General features: G+C 43.6%; 1 protein-coding gene across 2 annotated transcripts in view; it reads left to right on the top strand.

Moving 5' to 3' along the window:
- The window catches only part of CDH13 (cadherin 13), a 1016268-nt gene that overhangs the window by 223755 nt on the left and 768556 nt on the right, over positions 1 to 23957 (top strand). The window contains exon 1 of one of the 2 annotated variants that reach the window (XM_040254059.1): positions 16690 to 16939. The exons of the other annotated variant lie outside the window; for it this stretch is intronic. The gene's annotated coding sequence lies outside the window, so the exon portion shown is untranslated. Of the gene's footprint in view, positions 1 to 16689; positions 16940 to 23957 lie in introns of those variants that run through there. 2 annotated transcript variants of the gene reach the window in all.

The following is a 23957-nucleotide window of genomic DNA, read 5'->3' as shown; positions in this document are numbered from 1 at the left end:
CTTCTGTCAGCAGAGTATTGTCTAGGCTTTTCAACAGCGTCTAGGTTTGTCATAGCTTTCCTGTGAAGAAGCAATCGTCTTCTGATTTCATGGCTGCAGTCACCGTCTGCAGTGATTTTGGTGCCCAAGAAGAGGAAAGCTGTCACTACTTCCACATTTTCCCCTTCTATTTGCCATGTAGTAACGGGACCAGATGCCATGATCTTAGTTTTTTTCATATTTAATCTTAAGCCGGCTCTTTCACTCTCCTCCTTCACCCTCATCAAGAGGTTCTTTAGTTCCTCTTTACTTTCTGCCATTAGAATGCTATCATCCATATTTCTGAGGTTGTTGATGTTTCTCCCGCCTATTTTGATTCCATTTTTGGGCTTCCCAGGTGGCTCATTGGGTAAAAAAATCCACCTGCATAGGAGACACCAGTTTGATTCCTGGGTCAGGAAGATGCCCTGGAGGAGGGCATGGCAACCCACTCCAGTATTCTTGCCTGGAGAATATCATGGACAGAGGAGCCTGGCGAGCTACAGTCCATAGGGTAGTAAAGAGCTGGACATGACTGAAGTGACTGGGGGTGTTCTACTCTATTGCTAAGGTCCCTTTCAGGACTGACATTCTATGACTGCAGGCTGTGCTTCATGCATGAGAATTTTTAGAACCTAGCACATGTGCACATTGGAAACGTCTTTTGGGGGCAGGGATGAGGACAACCATCATGCCAGGTTTCTCACTGGTTGATGCTGGTGAGCAGATTGCTTAATTAAGACTGTCAAATTCTAAGTACTGCCATATGGCCTCACTCTTCAACCTGTTGAGTGTCTTCATTCACATGGTTCTGGAGCTGATATAAATCTCTTTTATTTCTGTTTTTCTTCAAGGGGTTAAGAATTCAGGAACACGCAGGTGTTACAGGAACATCTCCTAATTTAAGGTGTTAGAACCACATGAATTGAGCTGCTTAATGAGTAAGACATCAAAACATAAATTGGACAAGATTAAGCATGTCTTTAAATAGTGTGAGAAGGCAGAAGATCTTATTATAATAGGTCAAATCCACACATATTCTAAAAATTATGATGCCGTCTGTTTGTCCTTTTTATCTTAATTTTCATGGAAATTTTTGTTGGCTTGAAAGCAAAAGGGCAAGAGGTGGAAACACTTGCCAGTCAGAATATCCCCAGGCACTTTTCATATTTGACCGAACTTGCATTCTCTTTTTGGAGGCAGAAATAGGGGATAGGATAGGAAAAGACATATATGGAGTCCCAATTGTTTAGCCAATTATTTAAGAATTATAGTATGTCACATCTCTTATGCCAGACCCTATACTAGGTACAAGGGGTAAAACTTTGAACCAAAATTCTAGAAAAGATGCCTTTTATATTAAAGCTTTCATTTTTATGGAATGAGAGAGACAGCCATGATAGAAATAAACATCTAAGAAGACAGAAAAATTACATGTAAAATGCTGACGATAAATACTATGAAGGAAATAAGATGAGGTTGTGTGATAGAGATTTCTGGATGGATGTGATAAAATAGGTGGCTAAAGAAATTCTCTCTGAGAAGCTGAGACCTAAACTAGGAGAAGGGACCGATCAGGTGGAGACTGCGTTCGTAAACCTTTAGGCAGAGGGATCAGGTAATGTAAAAGCCCTAAGATGAGAACAGGTTTTTAGTTTGAGAACAGGTTTTTAGTTTGAGATACTCTGGTCTAGGAAAGGACTTTCCTGATAGCTCAGTTGGTAAAGAATCCACCTGCAGTGCAGGAGATCCTGGTTAGATTCCTGATTCAGGAAAATCTGCTGGAGAAGGGATAGGCTACCCACTCCAGTATTCTTGGGCTTCCCTTGTGGCTCAGCTGATAAAGAATCCGTCTGCAATGCGGGAGACCTAGGTTGAAAGGGGCTATCATTTTATCCATTTCATCAAATCAACCGCCCTATAAGATAGGATTCTAAATCCCGTTTTAGCAATGAAGGCATGAAGGTTGATTTAAAGATCCAATATCTCAAAAGAAGTGTCAGCAGTGGAAAAGGAGCTCTGACTTTCTGACCCTCCCTGTTCTCTCCACGTGGAAAGCTGTATCCACTTTCCTCTCACAGAAGTGCTCCAGTCCTTTCTGTGGAGAACAGACTGGGACACCCGTGAACCTCGTGGGGCTCTTGGCATGGGCTCCTGAGTTGGTTCACTTGTGTCCATCACTTGCCACGTGGTGGTGTATCCAGTCACTCAAGCTCTTGGCTCCTCAGTTTTCCCATCTGTAGAATGGAAGTACTGTTTCGAGGATTGATGACTCAAGATAACATTTGCAAAGTGTTAGGAGAGTGCCTGTCACTTGGGCACTCTACATAAAGGTTGTTTGTGTGTGTGTGTGTGTGTGTGTGTGTGTGTGTGTGTAGTCTCTTAGTCGTGTCCGACTCTTTGCAACTCTATGGACTATAGCCCGCCAAGCTACTCTGGCAATGGGATTTTTCAGGCAAGAATGCTGAAGTGAGTTGCCATTTCCTACTCCAGAGGATCTTCCTGACCCAGAGATGGAACCTGCATCTCCTGTGTCTCCTGCCTTGCAGGCAGATTCTGTATCCGCTGAGCCATCTGGGTTGATTTTATCATTTGAAAGAATAAGGCAAAGGAGGGGAATTCTGCAGAACGATGCTGTTGGAATGGGCAGTGCCAGTGTTTACTGAAGGCAGGACAGGGGACTTGCAACCCTCACCATAACGCCTCTAAAATAAGACATGTGTTCTCCCTACTTCCTCTAAGTCTCCTCACCGCCACCTCCCAATGCACGCATACTCTGCTTCCGCGTGTGTGAATCTCTTTGGGTTACAGATTAAAAGGATGTTCCCTGAAAAGAATTTGAGAAGTGATTCTTCCAAACCTTAGATCCAGATGTGTTTTGGAATTTAGAAAAAGCTAGTAATGTGTATATGCTGAATATTACCCACTCCACCAGGGGGTTCTGGGGCAGCCCCTGTAATAAGTCAGATACATCTGCAGTAGCACATATGGATATCTACCCTAAGCAGGCTAACTGAGGACAGCAAATATCACCATGTCTGTTCAGGTTGAGTTTTGCTACCTAATGAGTTACAATGGACACTTTTCACATGCAGAGCATCTTGGATTTCTGAGTTGCAGGCTGCCCTCCTCAGGAGAACATTCCCCTGAAAATTTGCAGACCTCAGTTCCGCTGAAACATTCATACTGCAGCTGCTTCTGGGGCAGCAGAGTGTGCTGGGCCACCAGCCACCAGATCCCAGCCACCTCCACACAACCCCGCTTCTCCTTGTGAGCAACTTGGTAAATGACGTCTTGGCAGGACACCCCTGAAAAGTGTCCAGCTGCTGCACCAGCTTATTTCATCCCCATCTGAAGCCTCAACAGTTGTCAGCCATCCAGCTTCCTCTTAACTGCGCCAGTCAGCTGATTGCAGAGACCTCCCAGAGGATCGATTTTTAGCTAAAACTGGTCTTAATTTTCATACGTATACATTAAATTCCGTGGGGGCAGGGGGGATTCCAAATGAGGAAACACTGATTCTGAATAACATGAAAGAAATAATTAGTGCTTGAAAAACAGTTCAAAATCTGAGTCAAAACCTCCAAGGAATATGGTTAGCACTGCATTTTTCAGTGGAAGGAAGTTTGTCAAATTAGAAACAGAAAGAGAGAGGGTGAGTGGGGATAAATCAAGCTAGAAAGGGAATTCAGCATCAAATTCTAGGCGCCGAGGAAGGAAACTGAAATTAGGGGGCAACCAGGATGGTCCGGTAGACGCCCACGGGGATGTGGCCCAGGCGTCATTCCCACGGTCTGAAGAGGCGTTGAGGGAGGGCATGGGCTAGTGATCCCCGGTGGCCTGCAGCGGCTTGAAATAAGGTTGTGGCTCCCCAGCCAGAGGTTGGAGGCAGGCTGCAATAACGAGAGCGCTGGGGCACTGGACCGCCAGGGCCTGTGACAAGGTCCTGGCCTGTTGGCTGCGTAGAAATGAACTTCCACAAAGGGGTAGGAAGCAGTGAAAACAGTAAAGCACTTATTAGAAGGAAAGAGTACCTGTGCATAGACCCACTTGGGCGGGCTCAGAGAGAGCGAGTCGTGCCCTCGTGTAGTCTGAATCACTGATATGGGGGATTCCCCCTGGGCTGCTTCTGATCAGTCATCTTGCTTTTGCCCAGCTTTGAGTCCATATTGGGTTTAACTCAGAGTCCTCCTCTGCATGCACGTGCATCTCTGAGCCAAGATGGATTCTAGTGAAGAGGCCTATGGGTAGGTTGACATCACCTACTATGATGTCATGAAGGTGAAAGTGAAAGTGAGCTGCTCACTCGTGTCTGACTCTTTGCGAGTCCATGGACTGTAGCCTACCAGGTTCCTCTGTCCATGGGATTGATTCTCCAGGCAAGAATACAGGAGTGGGTTGCCATTTCCTTCTCCAGGGGATCTTCCCAGCCCTGGGATCGAACCTGGGTCTCCTGCACTGCAGGCAGGTTCTTTACTATCTGGGCCACCAGGGAGGCCCTGGGGGTCCCCCGTCCCTTTCTGACCCTCGAGGAGCCATTCTGCACCTATGTGATCAGGAAGGTCTACTTGACCTTGAGAATGAGAAATAAGCAGTTCCTTTATCTCTTACCTCTTCCTTTATCTCTTATCCTCCCTAAGCTGCTGAGTTTCACCCACCTCCCCTCCTTTTTTTTTTTTCCTTTTTTGAGAAACTTGCAGTAGCTTCAGCACGCAAAAGTTAGCCACCTTTCCATCTCACCTGGGGGCTGGAAAGATCTGAGCCTGCACAACTCCAGCCTTGCCTTTCTTCTTGAAAATATTTTCTTTTTTATTCTTTTCCCCTTATTCTTATTTTATTCTTTTTAATTCTGCTGAGCTCATAGGAAATAAGACAGAGTAAAATGCTTGGAAACATAGGCGCTTGTAAACTATAAAGCTCTGAACGTAAAGGCAGTGGGCTTTCTGAGTAAAGCCAAACTTTCTGAGACTCAGAACACCTTCCTGCCTTGTCTCTGTCCAGCAGCAGCCCCCTGTCTCTTCACCCAGGCTAAACAGGTCTCAAGGTGGGTGGGAACCTCTCCAGGAAATCCTGAGTTAGCTCTACCTAAGGCTTACATTTACAGTGTAGAAAGCCCTTTTCCCTCTTGGTAAAGCCAGGCTTTCAAGACTTTTGTTTCACTGAAGTCTTTAGGCTGAATATCAAATCTTTCACCCTCTTTGCATTCCTGATTCAACACCCTAATCTTCCCTAAGGCAACAGATGCCTCTGGCAAAGAGCAGGGAGGTCAACTAGGAAAATCTGAAAGGAAGAGCAACCAGGAGTATTTCCATAAAATGGACCCTGTTACACAGGCGCAAACCCAGGCTGACAGGAAGGCAGGAAGCCACTCATAAGCACCCAGGAGTTGAGAGCTGAGAGCATGATTCTGGAATCTCTCCTGGTGGGTTGGGCTTCGGGCAGCTGCCCTACTTGGTCACAGTGTTGTCTGGGGCACCAGCATTGGTGGAGGGATCAGTGCTGCCCATGGGTGGGGAGGTGGAGATAGGGGCAGCCTGTAGGGAATTTACAAACCTCTAAGAGGCTGTTGGCCAATTGAACACAAAAAGCCAAATATTTTTGTCTTTACCACTCCGAAGCACTAGGATTCTGTCTTTAGCATTTATGCTCATATAGGCATCAAAAGATAAATAAATAAAGGCTGCTAAGTCGCTTCAGTCGTGTCCGACTCTGTGTGACCCCATAGACGGCAGCCCACCAGGCTCCCCGCTCCCTGGGATTCTCCAGGCAAGAACACTGGAGTGGGTTGCCATTTCCTTCTCTAATGCATGAAAGTGAAAAGTGAAAGTGAAGTCGTTCAGTCGTGTCCTACTCTTCGAGATCCCATGGACTGCAGCCCACCAGGCTGCCCTCCATCCATGGGATTTTCCAGAAAAGAGTACTGGAGTGAGGTGCCATCGCCTTCTCCATTAGCAGGCATCACTTAAGTATGTGAGACTGAGACATTTAAAAGCAGGTCAGGTCTGAATTTACCGAGCTTTTTAAAAAGATAAATAAAGGCAGCAAACTCTCTTTGAAATGTTACGTGGGCTGCTACCTTCTTTGAGGACACAAAGTTCTCTATTGTGCGTGCGTGCTAAATCACTTCAGACATTTCCAACTCTTTGAGACCCCAAGGACTGTAGCCTGCCAAGCTCCTGGGTCCATGGGATTCTCTAGGCAAGAATACTGCACTGGGCTGCCATTTCCTCCTTCAGGCGATCTTTCCAACCCAAGGGTCAAACCCGTGTCTCTTATGTCTCCTGCATTGACTGGTGGGTTCTCTACCACGAGCACAATATGGGAATTTTCTCAAGCTCCCCTATTTGCTGACACAGTGCCCTCCCATCCTGTAACCATAACACCAGCTACATCCTCGATCTAGACTTCCAGGACATTCCTCCTCCCCATCGTCAGCTCCCATCATCTCCATATCTTTCCTGGGAGAGGGTCAAGCATTGCTTGGGGTTCTGCAGACCTGGCACAAGCTTGTTGCCATCCCAGTGCTGGTCCTCATAGTATCTGCAACAGGCAAACACCCAGGCTCTGGGGTCTGAATGCTTGGTTTTATATGCCAGCTCTAACCCTTACTAATGGTGATCTGGGGTAAGTTATTTAACTTCTCTGAGCTTTCATTTCTTCCCAAAGCCAAGCATACAATGAGGTGCTAAAGATAAATTTGAGGCTGACACATAGACACTGCTTAGTGAAGGGTAGTGATTTAAAGCAATTAATGTAATTTGGTTATGGGCTCCCAAAACTCACTTTGCGCTCCATGAGTAAATGATATATGCTGATAATACGTATAGAGTTTGTTCAGCCTCTTCCTGTCACTACAAATATTTCTCACTTTGCAATGGGAGTCACTCAACTATTCACAGCAACATCCTCCTTTTCTCCCTGCCCACAAGATCACGCTCAAACAGACTCTCGGCACCAGGCGCTGGTACCTGGCTGAGGGGTCTGAGTGCTTTTAGTTTATTATTAAAATGTTTGCCATTACATTTACATAGTTCCCTGCTGGGTTGATTGCTTCATATATCGACAGTACTAAAGTGGATACTGAATGTTTTGCCTGCCAAGGGCCTTCATCTAGCTCAGCCTGAGCATATATAAAAGTGATTTGAATGGGAGCGTTTGCTCTATTATTTTGGTGATGGATTTAGGGAAATGGAAAGTAGCAAATTGCTTTGTTTTTGGATCTTTGCCAGGTCCATCCTGGTTATGGATAACACTTGCTTGGTTGATTGAAGAAGGCCAGCTGCTGCTCTAATAGCCTGAATCAATGGCCAACTGTGCCCATTAGCAAGCATGTCATGTTCGCTGCAGTGAAAAGCATCTTATAATTATGAATTAATAACTTTTCTATTATATATCAATATGATGCTATACTTTATAACTTGACCAGCCCTTCCATACTAATATTGAAATTAAGGTCAACTCCACTTTTATGATATCCTTCAGAAGATTTACACGCAACTCCTGGCTTTAGCTGAGGGGGTTCACACTCAAAACCTCAGTTTCCACATCTGTAAAACAGGGTGAATAATTCCCATGTCCTGGGGCTGTGAAAATTCAATGAGAGAAAGACTATGAGAGCGTTTTTTTAAAGCCTTTAAGCCCTCTGATGTCCAGTGCCTCTTTGGGGAAGACTTTCCTCTGTGTTGACTCTTTCAAATGGAATGTTTCCAACATCAATCTCAAGTGTTCTGTTGTTTTTCCTTATTGTGTAAAATGTGTTTGGAAGAGACGCATGGCCAAGGTTGATTCAATGACTGGGCTTACCCAAGACTTATGTGAAAGCAATTGAGTCTGTTGAGACTTCAGCCAAGGCAGTTCCATGGAGGACCAACCATTAATGGCTGTCCCCAAAGGCTGAGGGAAGAAATTCTTCAGTCCTGAAGAGGAGTCTGAGAGGGGTGTTACAACATTCCTCTCAGCTTAGGAAGAAAATAAAGCCACTGAGATAGTGTCTCAGCAGCTTCTCACTGCTGCCCTTGGAGACAGACACCCACATTTCTAGTGCTGTTTCCTGGCACGTGGCTGGGAAGGGGGGAGAAGGCTGTCTGGCTGCTCACCTGTGGAATGCCGCTGATCACCTGGCTGGTGCCCCCACGCATCCCCTGCTCTTCCTAGCTTCCACCCCAGGGGCACTGCCCTGCAGCCACCCCCACCTTCTGTGACAACACTTGCTCTTGAAAAAAACTGTAATTCCATCTAATTTTTATCTTTCTGGAACTTATCTTTCAAGTTTCCTAATATTAACTTTCATATGTGATTATTTGTGTGTGTATGTTCTTAGGAATCTCTGTTTGTATTAATTCAGGTCTAAGTGAATTTTCAGCTCAGTCTGCCATTATAAATAAAGTAGTATCAAGTGTATGCATTTTAGTGTATAAAAATGCAAATTTTTTAAAGCAGAAGATGAAAAATTTGAGGTTATATTTAAATGAAATAAGGATAGAATTTTCTAAAGGAATACAGTAACTAGAATACTGAGGTCATAAAAATAATTTTCTTGATCCATTCATCCAAACTCTTAAATAAAGGCAGAATTAATCAGGGACTTGGAAATGGAAATTCATTCCGGCTCTGGTGGAGTCTGTTGCTTTAACGTGTGTTAGGTTAGTTCAGACGATGTATGCACCAGGAAAAGGAGAGGCTGGATGCTTTGGGAAATGTTTACAAAATCTGCCCCTGCTCACACGCTCTTCCTCTTGCTCCTGGTATCACATATGAAACCTGAGCTTTCCACGATGAGCAATTGCTGAAGCTGAGAAAGACTTCAAAGGAGAAAAGAAATCTTATGTAGTCAATGTCTAGTGGTGACTGAGTTACAAAGTCACCTACAGACCTTTTATGTGCTTCCATAGTTTGCTGTTGTTATTAGTTGCTTCAGTCATGTCTAACTTTTTGCGACTCTATGGACTATAGACCACCAGGCTCCTTTGCCCATGGTATTTCCCAGGCAAGAATATTGGAGTGGGTTGCCATTTCCTTCTCCAGGGCATCTTCTTGACCCAGGGATAGAAACCATGTCTCCTGCATTGGCAGGAGGGTTCTTTACCACTGAGCCACCAGGGAAGCCCCCCTTCCATAGTTTCCTTTGCTTTATTACCACATTTGATAGTGTGTTCTATAGATCCCATTTATATTTAAGACTTTTGGAATTAAAAATATATACATAAGTTTTTATGTGCAAGAATGTCACCTGGAGCACAATTTATAACAGGAGAAATTCAGAAACAACTTGTGGAAAGTCATACAGATTCTGATACACGTGTATGATCAAGCATTATGAAGTCATGAAAACAGTATTTCTGAAAACTACTCAGAGACAAGGGAGAATGCTATGATTGAATGTTAAGTAAAAAAGGAATGCAACATAATATATTAATAAAACCAACTGGATTTGAAATACTTTTAAAAAGCCTACTAGGATACCCCCCTGGCAATTCTTCAACATTAATATAAGGCTGATTTTGAAGACGTTACTTAAATTTTTCATATTTTTTGTAGCCTACCTAGTGTGTGAATTTCATCCCATAATTATTTTCTTAACAAAATGTTTAGTTTTGAAAGTAAAAGAGAAACGGAACGTATTTCCCACACAGAAGTCCACATCTTGGGTTTTGCTCATTACCCTCCATGTCCTTGAGTCTGCCCTTACGGCTGGCACCACCTGCTGCGTGGAGCCCTCAGGGAGGGAACACGGCCAGCGTGGCGAGCTGAGTCCAACCCGTGGGCTCTGCCACTTCCTAACCACGGCGCAACCGCAGGCACGTTCCCTCACTTGTCAGTCTTGGTTTTCCAGTCTGTGAAATGGGCACATTAACTGTACCTGTTTCCTTCTCATCAGGCCAAGATTAAACGAAACAATGCACTGACGCCTCGAGCACAGCAAGGAGCACACCTTAAACTTTGGTAAATGTTTGTTAGCATCTCCAGGGCAGTGTCCGAACGATGTTAGTCATTGTTTGATGTGTTTTGAAAGCAAGAAAAAATAACCAGAAAGCCTGTTTAGCCTCTGTTCCACTCTATCCCTAATCCATTCCAGAACTAGCTGAGGCACAGAAGGATGCAGAGGTATCGTTTACCTACAGACAGTCACACATCTGTAGACCCCACCGCCTCCCCCTGCCCGCCGCCTCTTTTTCCTTCTGATGCTGCAAGGGTGTTGGTGCTAGGACTTGCTCTCCTCTCAACTGACTCGGGAGAAGTTGGTGCGGTGGTGGTGTTTGTTGTGCTCCATTTTAAGAAGAGCATTCCACAAAAGAAAATAGCTATAAAACATAAACAAGACAATATTTTCTTAGCTGGGTTTCCATATTAAATCTTATTATTATGTGACTTCTGTTTTATCATAACAGTGACGGACATCTTTGAAAACTGGGTTCTGGAATGTCTTCCCAGTCTGCATAACTTTTCTAGACAGACATTCTGGATTGATGTTTTCTTTCTTCACAGAAATAACAACATACACATGGAAAAGATATGGAAGGGTATCCCTGGTGCTCCAGTGGAACTTTTAAAAATAAACAGCAGAAATTTCTAGAGCGTATAAATTATGACTCAATTTGTACTTCTGTTTTCATAAATTATTACCATGTCAATATTTTTGTAACACTTGTATGCCATGTAATAAGTGTTCATCTTTATTAGCAGAGTATTACACGGGGTAGGCAATATCCAACTGCTATGGTGTGATCCAGCCTCCTAGGAGGTGGATATAATACAATCCCCCAGACATGGAGGTGGAGACTAGACACTAAGACTCACTTACTGCCTAAGGTCACATGGATCAAATCCATGCCCTCTGGCTCCAAAGTCTCCACGTCTGCCTTCTCTGACCTGTGCGTGTGCACATAAGGCAAACCGGGCCAGCAGTGTGTGGTGATCACCTCTGCCGGGAGAGCTTCAGGATCACAGTACTGAGAGAATGCTGCTGCTGCTAAGTCGCTTCAGTCGTGTCCGACTCTGTGCGACCCCATAGATGGCAGCTCACCAGGCTCCCCCGTCCCTGGGATTCTCCGGGCAAGAACAGTGGAGTGGGTTGCCATTTCCTTCTCCAATGCATGAAAGTGAAAAGTGAAAGGGAAGTTGCTCAGTCGTGTCTGACTCTTAGCGACCCCATGGACTGCAGCCTTCCAGGCTCCTCTGTCCGCGGGATTTTCCAGCCAAGAGTACTGGAGTGGGGTGCCATTGCCTTCTCCGTGCTGAGAGAATAGTGAAGGAAATAAGGGTGATTCTTACTCTTGGGTTTCCCTGGTGGGTCAGTCAGTAAAGAATCTGCCCACAATCCAGGAGACTCCCTCAATACAGGAGATGCAGGTTCTATGCTTGAGTTGGGAAGATCCCTGGAGAAGGAAATGGCAACTCTAGTATTCTTGCCTGGGAAATCCCATGGACAGAGAAGCTTGGTGGGCTGCAGTCCATGGGATCGCAAAGAGTCAGACATGCCTTATCGACTAAACCGTCACCACCAGCCCCACAGAGCACTAGAATGCTTTGGCCTCTGACAGACCCTTGGCAGGAGGTGGGACTCTGCTACAGGGCTCTGTTCCTCCCAGCTTTTCTTTGGCTTCCTTTCTCCTTCTTTTTCCTCCCTCTGCTCTCCCTGACTACCTCTTCCTTCCTTTTCCTTTTCCATCCCTCCCTTGCCCCCTTCCTTTCCCCCTTTCTTCCTTTAAAACAACAACAAACAAATGTAATGGGCATGCAAAATCTGGTTTTTAATCTTAAAAATGTTATTTATATTCTTAGTAGGATTTTGATCCAGCCATTTTGTCTTCTGTTCACTCTATCTGGTATGCATAATTCCCGCTCTCCTTCTTGGGATATTGTGAAGGAAAAATAATATCTTTTATTTTTTTAAATGGAACTGTTTAAATGAAGGAAGCAGGTATAAGCCTGCCACTTTAATACAAGGATCCCATAAATCCTAGACGTTGCCTCTAATGTTTAGAGGTCTGAGGAGATCTGTCCTATGAGAGAGTTCACTAATTTCAATTATCTGGATTTTATTATCACCTTATATGGGATTTTATAGAATGTCATCACCTGAGGCAATGACAAAGGGGTTTCACCCCATTAAATCCAGGAAGCATAGGAGAAGAGATAAGAAATGAGAGGGCTTAAAAGCCATGCCAGTTTCATTGTAGAAAATATGACTTACTAAGCAACTGTGTGAAATAAAAGCAGGGAATGTCCACTCATGATCCATGCCATTGTATGTGAGCTGATTTCTTTGATATTGCATATTAAGGGTTACCATCATCATCATCACCATAAACTGCAGTTGTGTTTAGCAGCTGGAGAAAGAGCCAGTAGTGCAGTAGATAAAGTTCTCAGATTTGTGTATGTCAGAATCAGTGAGAGAAGGGGTCTTGTGCAAAATGCAGGTTGCCAGGCCCCGTGCCTAGTGGCTCAGATTGAGTATGATTGGGATGGAGCCCAGGGATGTGCATTTTGTCGGACATCTCAGGTGATCCTGATGCAGGTGGTAGGACCAGTCTGAGAAACACTGATACCAAGCCTCTGCTTTTCAGCTGTCACTCTAGACACTGCACCTTCCCATCACCTTGGCACAATATTTAGTCTAAATTTCAGTTCCTTATCTGTATGAGGAGTGTTTATAAACCCATACTTCGCTCACAAAGCTTCGGTGAGGATTAAGTAAGAGCGTGCCTGGGATTAGGCAGCCTCTGCTCTTGACAGTGTTGTCTGTAGAGACCAAAGGTGAGACTTCCATCATGCTGGTCATCTTGGTCCTGTGCTTGAAGCACCGGGCTTAATGGACACTCCCTGTTGCTAATGAGCTCACTGCTGAAGCCCAATTGCCTGGGTCCAAATCTTGACTCTTCGATTTGCTTGTGATCTTGGTTTTCCATGGTGGCTGGTGGCTCGTGGCTCAGACGGTAAAGAATCTGCCTGCAATGCAGAAGACCCAGGTTCGATCCTTGGGTCAAGAAGATCCCCTAGAGAAGGGAATGGCTACCCACTTCAGTATTCTTGCCTGGAGAATCCCATGGGCAGAGGATCCTGGCAGGCTACAGTCCAGGGGTTTACAAAGAGTCTGACATGACTGAGCAACTAACACTTTCTGGGCAAATTATTTAACCTCTCAGCACCTCAGTTTCCTCATCTATAAAACAGGCCTAATTATAATATGCACTTCATGGGTTTTTTTTGAGGGGGGCGTATATTTTAAAATTACTCTAAAACTTTAAGACCAGTATGTGGCTAATAGTAAAGTGTCACGTAAGAGTTACATATATAAACAAAGCCTTGTTGATTCAATTCATGCATGCCCTCATGCTAAGCTTCTTTGCTTTTCCCTCTTTTCAACATAATGCAGATATATTCCTCTAGCTGACAGACTTTTAAAGTGGATACCACTTTTAAGAGCCTTTGCTCCTGGGGGAAGAAAATCTGCAGGCATTAGATGGGTTTGGCAGCCAGCAGAGGCATGCTGTTGAGACGAGGAGGCTCCCTGGGGCGGGGTGTCAAGAGAGCAAGCTGGATTCAGCTCTAGTGACTCGGAGAGCTGACAGGTAACAAAATGAGGCTCCCTCAGTTGTCTATGCAGCAGACAAAGCAAGGTATTTAGTTAATAGCAGCAACCCGGTGCCTATAATTTTTCAAGTCCTTGGAGGCATATTGCGTGGCCCAGGGTGAGCCAAGGGACAGAAGAGGGAAGTCAGAGGGAAGCTATCCTCATGTCCCTCGTTGTAGTGTTTGACTCACCTAAAGTTAACACTAATAGGACTTTGCTCAGAAATGTCATCACTGAAATAAATGTATTACATTTAAACTCTTACTGCCCTGATGCATCTGCTGTGCAACTGAACTAGAAACAGCTCAGACTTAAAATGTGTCTCCAAGTTTTTCTCAGCCAACGAGACTTAGGCCACTTGGTTTCCTCTGATTGCTCAGCCTTGTCCAATTTTGGGATGCAAGTCTTTTGAATACTTCAGTGGCCATGCTATTTTTTCTCCAATCATAAACTCACAATATAAAGTCTAAGCTGTGAAAAAAAAAAATCCAAGTTCCTTCACATCCTTATTCTCTAGCCAACTATGGCTTTAAACTGAAGCTCTATCTGTGAGGGAGAAAATCCCATTTGCACATTTTCTCTTGGTTGGCTGGACTTGCCCACAGATTCTCGGGTGGCATTCAGGAAGCTGCCTCGTGTTTTGGCTGTATGTTGGAAATTTTCTTCTGGGACTATAGGTAGCAAGGAGAAGAGGAACATTGTTCAACTCTTGCTCAACCTAGAACTCAATACCATTTTGCAAGAGATGGATACAAAGACCATAATAGTTTGAGCGCTATTTTGTGCTTTGCATTGTAATTTGTTTTAATATGAAATACATTTCTATAGTCTGATTGCAGAGGGAATACATTGTAGAAAAATTGACTATTCCTGGAAAAGGATAAAGAAGGAAATAAAACCATAAAAGAACCACTAAGAGAGTAGTTTTATGTTTTTTCTTTCCTGCCTATTTATCTGTTTCCCTTATCCATCTGTCCACCCTTCTATCTGTCCCTCTATCCATCTCCCCTCACATCCATCCTTCCTTCCTGTACCAATCCATCCATTCATCAACCCATACTTCTGCCCATTCATCCAGCTGTTCATCCACCCTTTTATTTATGTATCTATCCATCCTCCTGTCCACCCCTTTGTACTTCCATCCATCCCTGGGAGAAATAATAGTACCCGAAGAGTATAGAGTAGTGGTTAAGAGCACAGCGTTTCCGTGACTTGCTGTGTGCATTCATATCCTGGCTGTACCCTGCACTTTCTGTGTAACCTTGGACAAGTTTTTATGGCTTCCATTCCCCCTTTATAAGATGACATTAATAATAGTGTCTACCTCATACAGTTGTGTCAGATTTTAATGACATAATCCATATAAGATGGTTGGCAAAGTGCCTGGCATAAAGGAAGCTCTCAATAAATATTAGCTATCCTTATCATTATTATTACTCTTCTTTATTTAATAGAGTTGCCAAGATCTGATAAGAAAACATGTAATACTAAATACAGTGTCTGGATATTATAACTATAAATGCAGTAATAAATATATACATGCATATTTTGTTTATGTAACTGATATCCATCTGTTTCATAAACTCATTTTAAGTGCTATTTTAATGGCTGAAAATATTCTATGGTATAAGTATTTCTAACCAAACTGTGAAACTTTTCATTTAGACTATATCAAATTTCTGTTGTTATTAGTAACGCTGTGATGAACATCCCTATTCACAGTTATTTCCTTAGATTAAATTCCTAGAAGTGGAATTGCTGGTTATATGTTGCACATATTTGAAAACTTACCACTTTGCCCAGCAAAAAGTCTGTACCACTTTGCATTTCCATATGGATGTGATGGCCTGATTTTCTACACTCTTGCCAGCCTATGTGTCTCTGCAAACATTTGCCAGTCCAGTAGGCAAAACAGGATCTCATTGCTATTTTATTACTTGTTTATATTTTTATTTAATTACCAGCAAAGTTGACTGTGGCATAACTTTGCCATATGTTTTTTGACCATGTTTGTTTCTATTTCTTAAAACTGTCAACTTAATATTTGTGCATTTTCCTATGGGGGTATGTGTTCTTTTCTTAATGATTCTGCCAGAGTTTAAAATTTTGACTTTCTGATGGAAAGGTTTCAGAGTTTACTCTTTTCCAATTGATGAACATTGATCATGGTCTGTCTGTAGCATTCTAAACCTTTCCCCAGTGTTTGTCATGATTTCCTAAACTTTACTGTGTCCTTTCAACCAGTATATATTCAGCCAAGTGCCATTGGACTTGAACCCATTTCTAAGGGCCCAGAGGCTTCTTACCGCCACACCTTTTCCTGGGTGTCCTTTCATCTCTGTGATGTTCTTCTGGTTCCTCTCACTTTCAAGTTCATTCTGTTCACTGAAGAAAATAGTAGGTGACTGCTCCTCCTACTGTGCCTTTTATGTGTCTCTCTTTGGCTGTGGGCTTCTCCTCCTTTGTCCTTCCTTTTATTTTAATTTTTTTTAATTTTTTATTTTTACTTTATTTTACTTTACAATACTGTATTGGTTTTGCCATACATTGACATGAATCTGCCACGAGTGTACATGAGTTCCCAATCCTGAACCCCCCTCCCACCTCCCACCCCATATCATCTCTCTGGATCATCCCCGTGCACCAGCCCCAAGCATCCTGTGCTTGTTAGACAGGCCTCTGAACAATGACATCTGTGTAGGTTTCTCACTCCAGAAGCCTCCCTCAAAATATGGTGAAGAACCTACCAAAAGACTTCCCTTTAATATGTGGAAAAATCACTTTAGACTTGTGCTCAAAGATTTATGTCCTCTAATGGTCTGACACCGAAGTCGGCAGGCATTTCTCTAAAGGGCCGGATCGTCCGTGTATTGGCTTTAAAGACCACGCCACATGTGCTGTGGCTACTCTGCTCTGCCCTGGTATGCTAAGACAGCTGCAGTAGACACCAAGTAAAGGACACACTTGGCTGAGTTCCAATAACATTTTACTTAGAAAAACAGGCAGAGGTCCAGGTTGGTCCATGGGCATAGTTTGCTGGCTCCTGGTCCAAGTAAGAGAAAAGAATTGTAAAGGGAATGGCATGGGAGGAGAATACATTTTAGCTTATTGCTATTGACAGGAATGAACCTTCAACACTTTGTGGCTGTGGGGTGATTAGGTGGGTAATTCCTTGGAGGACGACCTTTGCTTTCCGCACCCCAGACAGTCCCAACTGTGAGAAGGCCCTGGGCAGAAAACACCTGGGAAGATGACAAGAATGTGACAAGAATGGTCCAAGGGCCTTAATCCAGCAGGGGACCTGAGCCACTCACAGCATCCTCAAGTCAAGGATGACTTAAAACCATGGTAAGTCCCTATCCTGGCAGGCAAACTCTGGTTCTGGCCCCTGAACTGTATTTCTGAACCTCAGCAGTTTCCCTTTGATACATCATTATTGCAGGGAAGTATGATTTTAGCTGAAAGGGCGGTAAGTCAGATATTTGGCTTGCTGATCTTGGTGGGGCTTGTTTGTTTTTGTCTCTTTAGTTAACCACCCAAGACATTCTTTTTCTGAGACCCAGATTTCAAAAAGCACCTAAAGACTTTTTGGAAAATGACCCCTGTGCTGCGCAGGGCCTGCCTATCTGTATTCTTCATGGCCTTATCACTGGAAGGTTAATCAGACTGGCGCCTACACTGCCTCATTACAGACTGCCCTTTTCATAGACAGCTTCGTGAAAACTAGAAGCTAAAAGACACAAACTTTTGATCTGGCCGAGGCAGGGACTATAGGGAAGACTCTAGACTGGGGGCCAGGGGACCCAGGTGACTTCCATCAGATCCTTCTCTGACTATTTCAATTTCCTTCTCAGTCAAATGAGGGGATTGGGCCAGAAATGAAATGGCTAATAATGGGCAGGCACATAACTCTGTCCTCATTGCCTCTGACAGGCATGGCTGCTCCATGACTACCTTCTCCCTAGTTAGCTGGAGAGAAGGGCTTCTCCATGCAGGCTGCTCTAGCAGACCCTTCCTGCCCAGCCTGGGTGGTCTCCATGGTGGTTCCTGCCCACTGGGAAAGTCCTGTGGTTCCTACCACATGTGAGTCTCAAACACGTTCCTGCCTAAATGAGGATCTTGCGTGGCTTTGGTCAGCAGCAGCACTGAAACACGGCATTTAACTACCCTGAAGTGTAAAGACCTTTGAAATGTAAACTTAGCCAAATAAACAAACCATTGCAATTTGCCTCTGTCTTCTAGGTTCAGTAGTTGTCCATTTTCTGTCCTGTGGTCTGTTACAAAGCGTTTGTCTCAAGAAAGCTGGGGCGGGGTGTGGGGATCAGCCTTCTATTCACCAAGTCTGTTACTCTACCTTCGGTGGAGGTGGTGTAAGATCCTGTGCCTTTAATACATTTCCTGAGCTTTAATAGATTTTCTGAGCTAACTATTTGCTTTATTTACCCCCTTGGGGTCTGATCGTTATTGTGGTTGACCATTTGGATAAGCTACTTGTGTGAAATATTCTCATATGAATGAGAGTCACTTTTTAGGTGGTGATTCTCCTTAATATCGTGCTCAATCACCGAAAATAATTCCCACAGAAAATATCACTTTCTTTTGTTTGAAAAATTCCCTCTGATATTTAAATGTCATCATGTTTCTAATCCTGAATAATTCTGGATTGATTTATACATGAAATTAACCTCAGCACTCTTGGTTAGGGAAACTTGTGCTTCTCTCTCCCTCCCACTCAGTTTTCCTGGTTTCACAAATGAATGAGGGTGACTCACTTTCAGTGGAGTGGAGTGAAAAATGCAACTGGGAAACCAGGATGAAGTTAGGGCACATTGGCACCCATTCTGTCTATCGCATACAGACACTAGAGATGTAAATTTGGAAACTCATTAACAGCCAAGACAAAGAGGAAGATGTTTCCAGGTCTTTGGTTCACAGTATCCATAGGATAAAACTGTTGCTGAAATGATGCTTCTGTACCTTAACCTTTAGAATTGAGACCTCACCTACTTTTCTGCTGTATGTTCTATCATAAGAGGTACACTGATAGAGAGGCTTTTGTCTATATTTAAATATTGCTCTAGACAAAAAATAATCTGGTGTGTCTTTTTAAAAAGTAGTTCAATTTTAAAGTCTTTTTCTTCCAAATTAAAATACACAAATCAAGGGCCAGATTGATGTAAAGAATTTCTAGTGGGAGACTTCACAGAGAGGCACATTCAAGAGAGGGAAGACTCCTCCTGGGGATATGGTCTAGGCTGCAGAGCTCCATAGGAAATTTATTTAAAATGTAAATGCATCTGGGATACTGCCTCCCAGTTCTTTGTTTTTTTGTGTACTTGACCCTCCACAGATTCAATGATACATCACATTAAACTGGCTCCAAAATATAAGCCGTTAGCATTTCAGTACATTTCCAATAAGTCTCCCAGTCTTTGTGATTCTGGAGATACTGACCACTGGATGCTGGTTTCAGGCACAGAGGGTCATTTTTTCAGAATCTTAATATAGACAGACAGGAAGAGATCACAGTTAAGGTGGATAATTAATGACCCAAGAGCCTGGTTCCAGAGAGACGCTCAGGGCAGAAGACCTGACCAAGAGTCATCCAGAGATCTGATTGTCTGGGGCGGGCCTTTGCACAGGATGGAAGACCCAGACCCCTCAGTGCCAAGTGTGACTTTGGTCCCAGCAGCACTTCTAGTCTTGGCCTCCTTGGGAGGCCCAGGACTCAATGACCATCTTAAACTTGTTTCTTAATTGTGCCTTTGTTCAGTTCTGTTCAGTTCAGTTGCTCAGTCGTGTCTGACACTTTGTGATCCCATGGACTGCATCGTGCCAGGCCTCCCTGTCCATCACCAACTTAGAGTTGGAAATAAATAACTGAAGAGGGCTCTCTGAGTCAGCTGCACTAGTACCTCATTGGAATCTGAGATCTCAGCTGTGGGTCATCGACAGATGGACCTGTTCTTTGCAAAGAGTAAAATAAATGGCATTCTGAAAGGGGCTGAGTCTTCGTGGAAACTTCAAACGTGGCTGGGTCAAGGCTCTTATCTCCATCTGGAGGGCAGGCACCTGGAGCCCAGGAAGTTTATGTGATTATGATGTTGACTCATAGAGGAGAGCTTCTGATAGCCTGTTTGTATTGTTACCACTCAGTTTTTTTTTTTTTTTTTTTAATCTCAGGACTCCCTTCACGCTGCCCCCAGAGCACAGCGTCTTGCACGGCTCTCACCCATGATGGAGCCCCTCCTGTCAGAGGCTCTGAGTGAGCTGAGTTCCAGCATGTGGAAAACCTGTGCCCCTCTCGTGGGGGTTCTCAATTTCCCAGATGTCGAAGAGGGCCCCCAAGAAAGAAGCAGGTGTTTTTGAACCCAGAATTCCCCGTTTAAAAAAAAAACAAACAACTCCCACTGCCATCAGAAGGTAGAGAAATAAAGAACACATTTTGGAAAACTCTGTCCTAGAGCCATGGGCACCTCTACAAGGCTAAGGTTCAGGGACTGTAGCCATCTTAGGTTTCCCTGCATTCAGCGCCTTAAGAATTCAATACACTGTTGAAAATACTAAATTTCGTTGGTCATATGCCTTGGATTGTTGAGAGGATCCCCTGTATCAAGTAGATGGCTCCACTGTCCCTCTGCTGCTCATGCACTTATCACTTGTTATCATTCGGGGATCCGAAAATAACATTCTAGGAGGACCCGGAGTAGTCATGGTACAGAGAATTATGTGTTGTGATTGTGAAGACCAGTGACCATGGGTGAACAGGTAATGGGTTACCCTTATTCTTGTAGTATTGGCTGACAGAACTGGCCACACTTTAGGTTCCCTTTCGTAACTTGTTAGTTGCTCCCTTGTATCCAACTATTTGTGGCCCCATGGACTATAGCCCACTGGGCTCCTCTGTCTATGGGATTCTCCAGGCAAGAATAATGGAATGAGTAACCATTCCTTTCTTCAGGGGATCGCCCCAATCTGGGGATTGAACCCAGGTCTCCTGCATTGCACGTGGATTCTTTACCATCTGAGCCAGCAAGGAAGCTCTTAGGTTCCCACATGATCAAACAAAATAGCATTCCACTCAAAATTGAGTGACTTAGAAATACTATGGGTTAGCAAGAATGTATGTATATATTGCATGTATGAATGCTTCTTAAAGCTAGCTTATCATTCATCTTTATTATACCTATGAGGAAAGGAAAGCTTTGAGAACACTTCTGTTGCTCAGTACAGTTTTGACTCCTTGTTCGTAACTATCAACTCAGAGCTCTGTGACCTTGGACAAGTTACTTAACCTTTCTGTGCTTCAGCTTCCTAGTGTGTAAAATGATGATATTTCCTGCTAAGATTGTCATGAGGATTAAATGTATTAACACCATATGATGTTTAGGACAGTAGTAAGTACAGACAGCACTCAATAAGAATTAGCTGTTATTATATATGTAGATCCCCTGGAGGAGGTCATGCCAACCCACTCCAGTATTCTTGCCTGGAGAATCCCCATGAACAGAGGAATCTGGTGGGCTACAGTCCTTGGGGTCACAAAGAGCTGGACATGACTGAGCAACTAAGCACACATACATATATATATTAATTTTTCTCATATGTATGCAACTTTAAGGCATGCACACCCATGCACCCTGGTCTCACTCAGCTTATTCAGCAAGATTTGTTCTGGGTGACATTTGACTGTTTCAAAAATCAAATCCAGTTTCCATGGGCAAAGATTTTCCTTCATAAAGCTTACTCAAAAGGGGTGAGTTGTCTCCTCTGAACACAGTTCTTATGGAGGACACTAAAAATACTTTTGGCAAATAAGTCTGGCTAGTTAAGTGAGTCACTAGATGTCCACTTTGAAGGGAAAAACAGTCATTTCAGTGTACAAATTATTGCCTCATTACTTTATTACATACCAGAAGGGAGTTTGGGGTGGAATGTCTAAAAGTATTACAGAACCTCTACAAGTTGTTCTGTCATTTAGCATTTAATTAAAAATAACTAGGAAAACAGCTAATTGAAATACTCAGTACAACTTTTTTTTTTTTTTTTTTTTCGTGACAGACTGTTGACTGAGTTTTCCAAATTACTAAAAGCATTCAGGCAGTTCAGGGAATTTGGGTCTAGTAACCCTTCAGCTCTTTTTATTTAGAATGTTGGCATTTTACACCAGTGTCAAATGTGATAATTATTTTTCACAGATATTGAGTTTAATAAAGTAATTGCTAAAACACATCTCCACATTTGGCTCTCCAAGACCAAGTCTGTAAAATTTTTGAGCTGCAGACAGTAACTTAATACTGAATATTTGCCTGACAATGGTCTCAGGGATGTGTCCTCATTGACAAGGGAAAAAATGGAAACCAGACAGCGAAGTCATTGCAATTCTAATCGTGGACAACTGTGATCCCTGAGTTCCATGTAAATTAGTCATCATAGATTGAAAACAAACAAACGAGTAGACCCAAACACATAAACCTCACCATCACGCGAGCCGATTAGATATTCAGAGGAAAATCTCAGTTTTTAATATGTTACAGAATCACACAAATACATATGTGTTGGCATCAGCAGTTTTGACAGATGCAGCTTAAAATAGGAGAAATGCAAAAATAGATACAGCAACTTTAATGTGGCCTAAGTAATGGCATGAAATATTTACCACATGATCAACCTTCACTCCAATATAAGTGATTGCAAAGTAAACAAAGATGGAATGTGTACTGAATTAAGTAATGATTTTCTAATAATCATAAAGTACAAAGTGATTAATTTATGGTTAATTTTGAAATGATATTAGGATAACATAAATTTTTTTGTGGGTAATTGATATGGACTGAATGTGACCCTCCAACCCTCAAATGTGGAAGCCCTAATCTCCAACCTGAGAGGGCCTTGGGAGAAAATTGGGTCATGAAGGTGCCACCCCCATGGTGGGATTAGTGCCCTTACAAGAAGAGACACAGAGAAAACGAGGACAGAGCTGGAAGGCTGGTGGGGTCTGACCCTGAGTAAAGCAGAGGAGGAAGGAAGAAAGCCTGGGTGGAAGTACAGCAATGCTGTTGGAGGGCCCTGAGCCCAAACTTCCCATGCAAGGACTGGTGGGCCCCCCCAGGAATGCCACTGCTTGATGTCCTGGTTGAGGAGCAGCATGCGGAAGCATGGCCACGGTAAGAAATGTGGTGATGGATTTCAATACATAACAGCTAGTTGTTGATCGAACTATGCCCTTCAGTTAAGCCTCTGAGGGATACATCTTCATGGCTATCACAGAGGTGCATACAAAATATTAGTTCCATGAATGAGGAAGGAACACAGGGAGAAAAGCATTTTCCCCTCATGCTATGTTTATACCTGCCTCTTCTTCAAAGTTTTCAGTCTTTGGCTTAGCTATCTACCTTTCTACTGAGCACCTATTACATACAAGCCACTCACTGCAATGCCTTACTTGGTTCTCATAGCAACACTATGCGACATTATTATCCATTCTCCTTTCATAGCTGGGGAGAATGAGACTCCAAATAGGTTAAGTAACTTGCCCATCTCAGGAGCTGCTACACAGCAGAGATCTGTTTCATAAGTTAACACTTAGAGTCTAGACCCGCAGCTGTAATGCTGTACATTATTAATGTAGAGGGGATATAGGGGCCAAGAGATCCACTGCACTGCAGTGGGCGGTCCCCAAAATACCAAAGAGCGGGAGTGTAGACATGAATCCCACGCCTGGGCCAGGGTAACCATGATGTTCATTGATAAATCTGCATCATTCTTTCATTCGCTTGCTCATCCTTGGCCATTCATTTACCTGTTCATTCATTCAGTAAATGTTTATCAAAGGCCTCTGCATGCCAGTCCATGGGCTAAGTTTTAATCTGTCTGTCTTTGAGGCACTCACTGTCTGCACCACCCAGTTCAGTAAGCTCCATAGGGCTGTTAAGCACTTGGTATGTTCTAGCCTAAACTGAGCTGTGGTGTGAGTATAAAATACACCCTGGATTTCAAAGAGCGTGGAAGAAGTAGTTTAAAAAAAAATCTCATGGACAGTTTTTATGCCGATTACATATGATCATTTGGGGCTATATATAAAGTTAAATCAGAGAAGGCAATGGCAACCCACTCCACTACTCTTGCCTGGAAAATCCCATGGGCGGAGGAGCCTGGTAGGCTGCAGTCCATGGGGTCGCTAAGAGTCGGACACGACTGAGCGACTTCCCTTTCACTTTTCACTTTCATGCATTGGAGAAGGAAATGGCAACCCGCTCCACTGTTCTTGCCCGGAGAATCCCGGGGATGGGGGAGCCTGGTGGGCTGCCGTCTATGGAGTCACACAGAGTCGGACACGACTGAAGCAACTTAGCAGTAGCAGCAG

The sequence above is a fragment of the Oryx dammah genome, unplaced genomic scaffold, assembly GCF_014754425.2.
Source record: "Oryx dammah isolate SB20612 unplaced genomic scaffold, SCBI_Odam_1.1 HiC_scaffold_13, whole genome shotgun sequence".
NCBI classification, from domain to species: domain Eukaryota; kingdom Metazoa; phylum Chordata; class Mammalia; order Artiodactyla; family Bovidae; genus Oryx; species Oryx dammah.
This window is presented reverse-complemented; position numbering and strand designations above follow the sequence as displayed.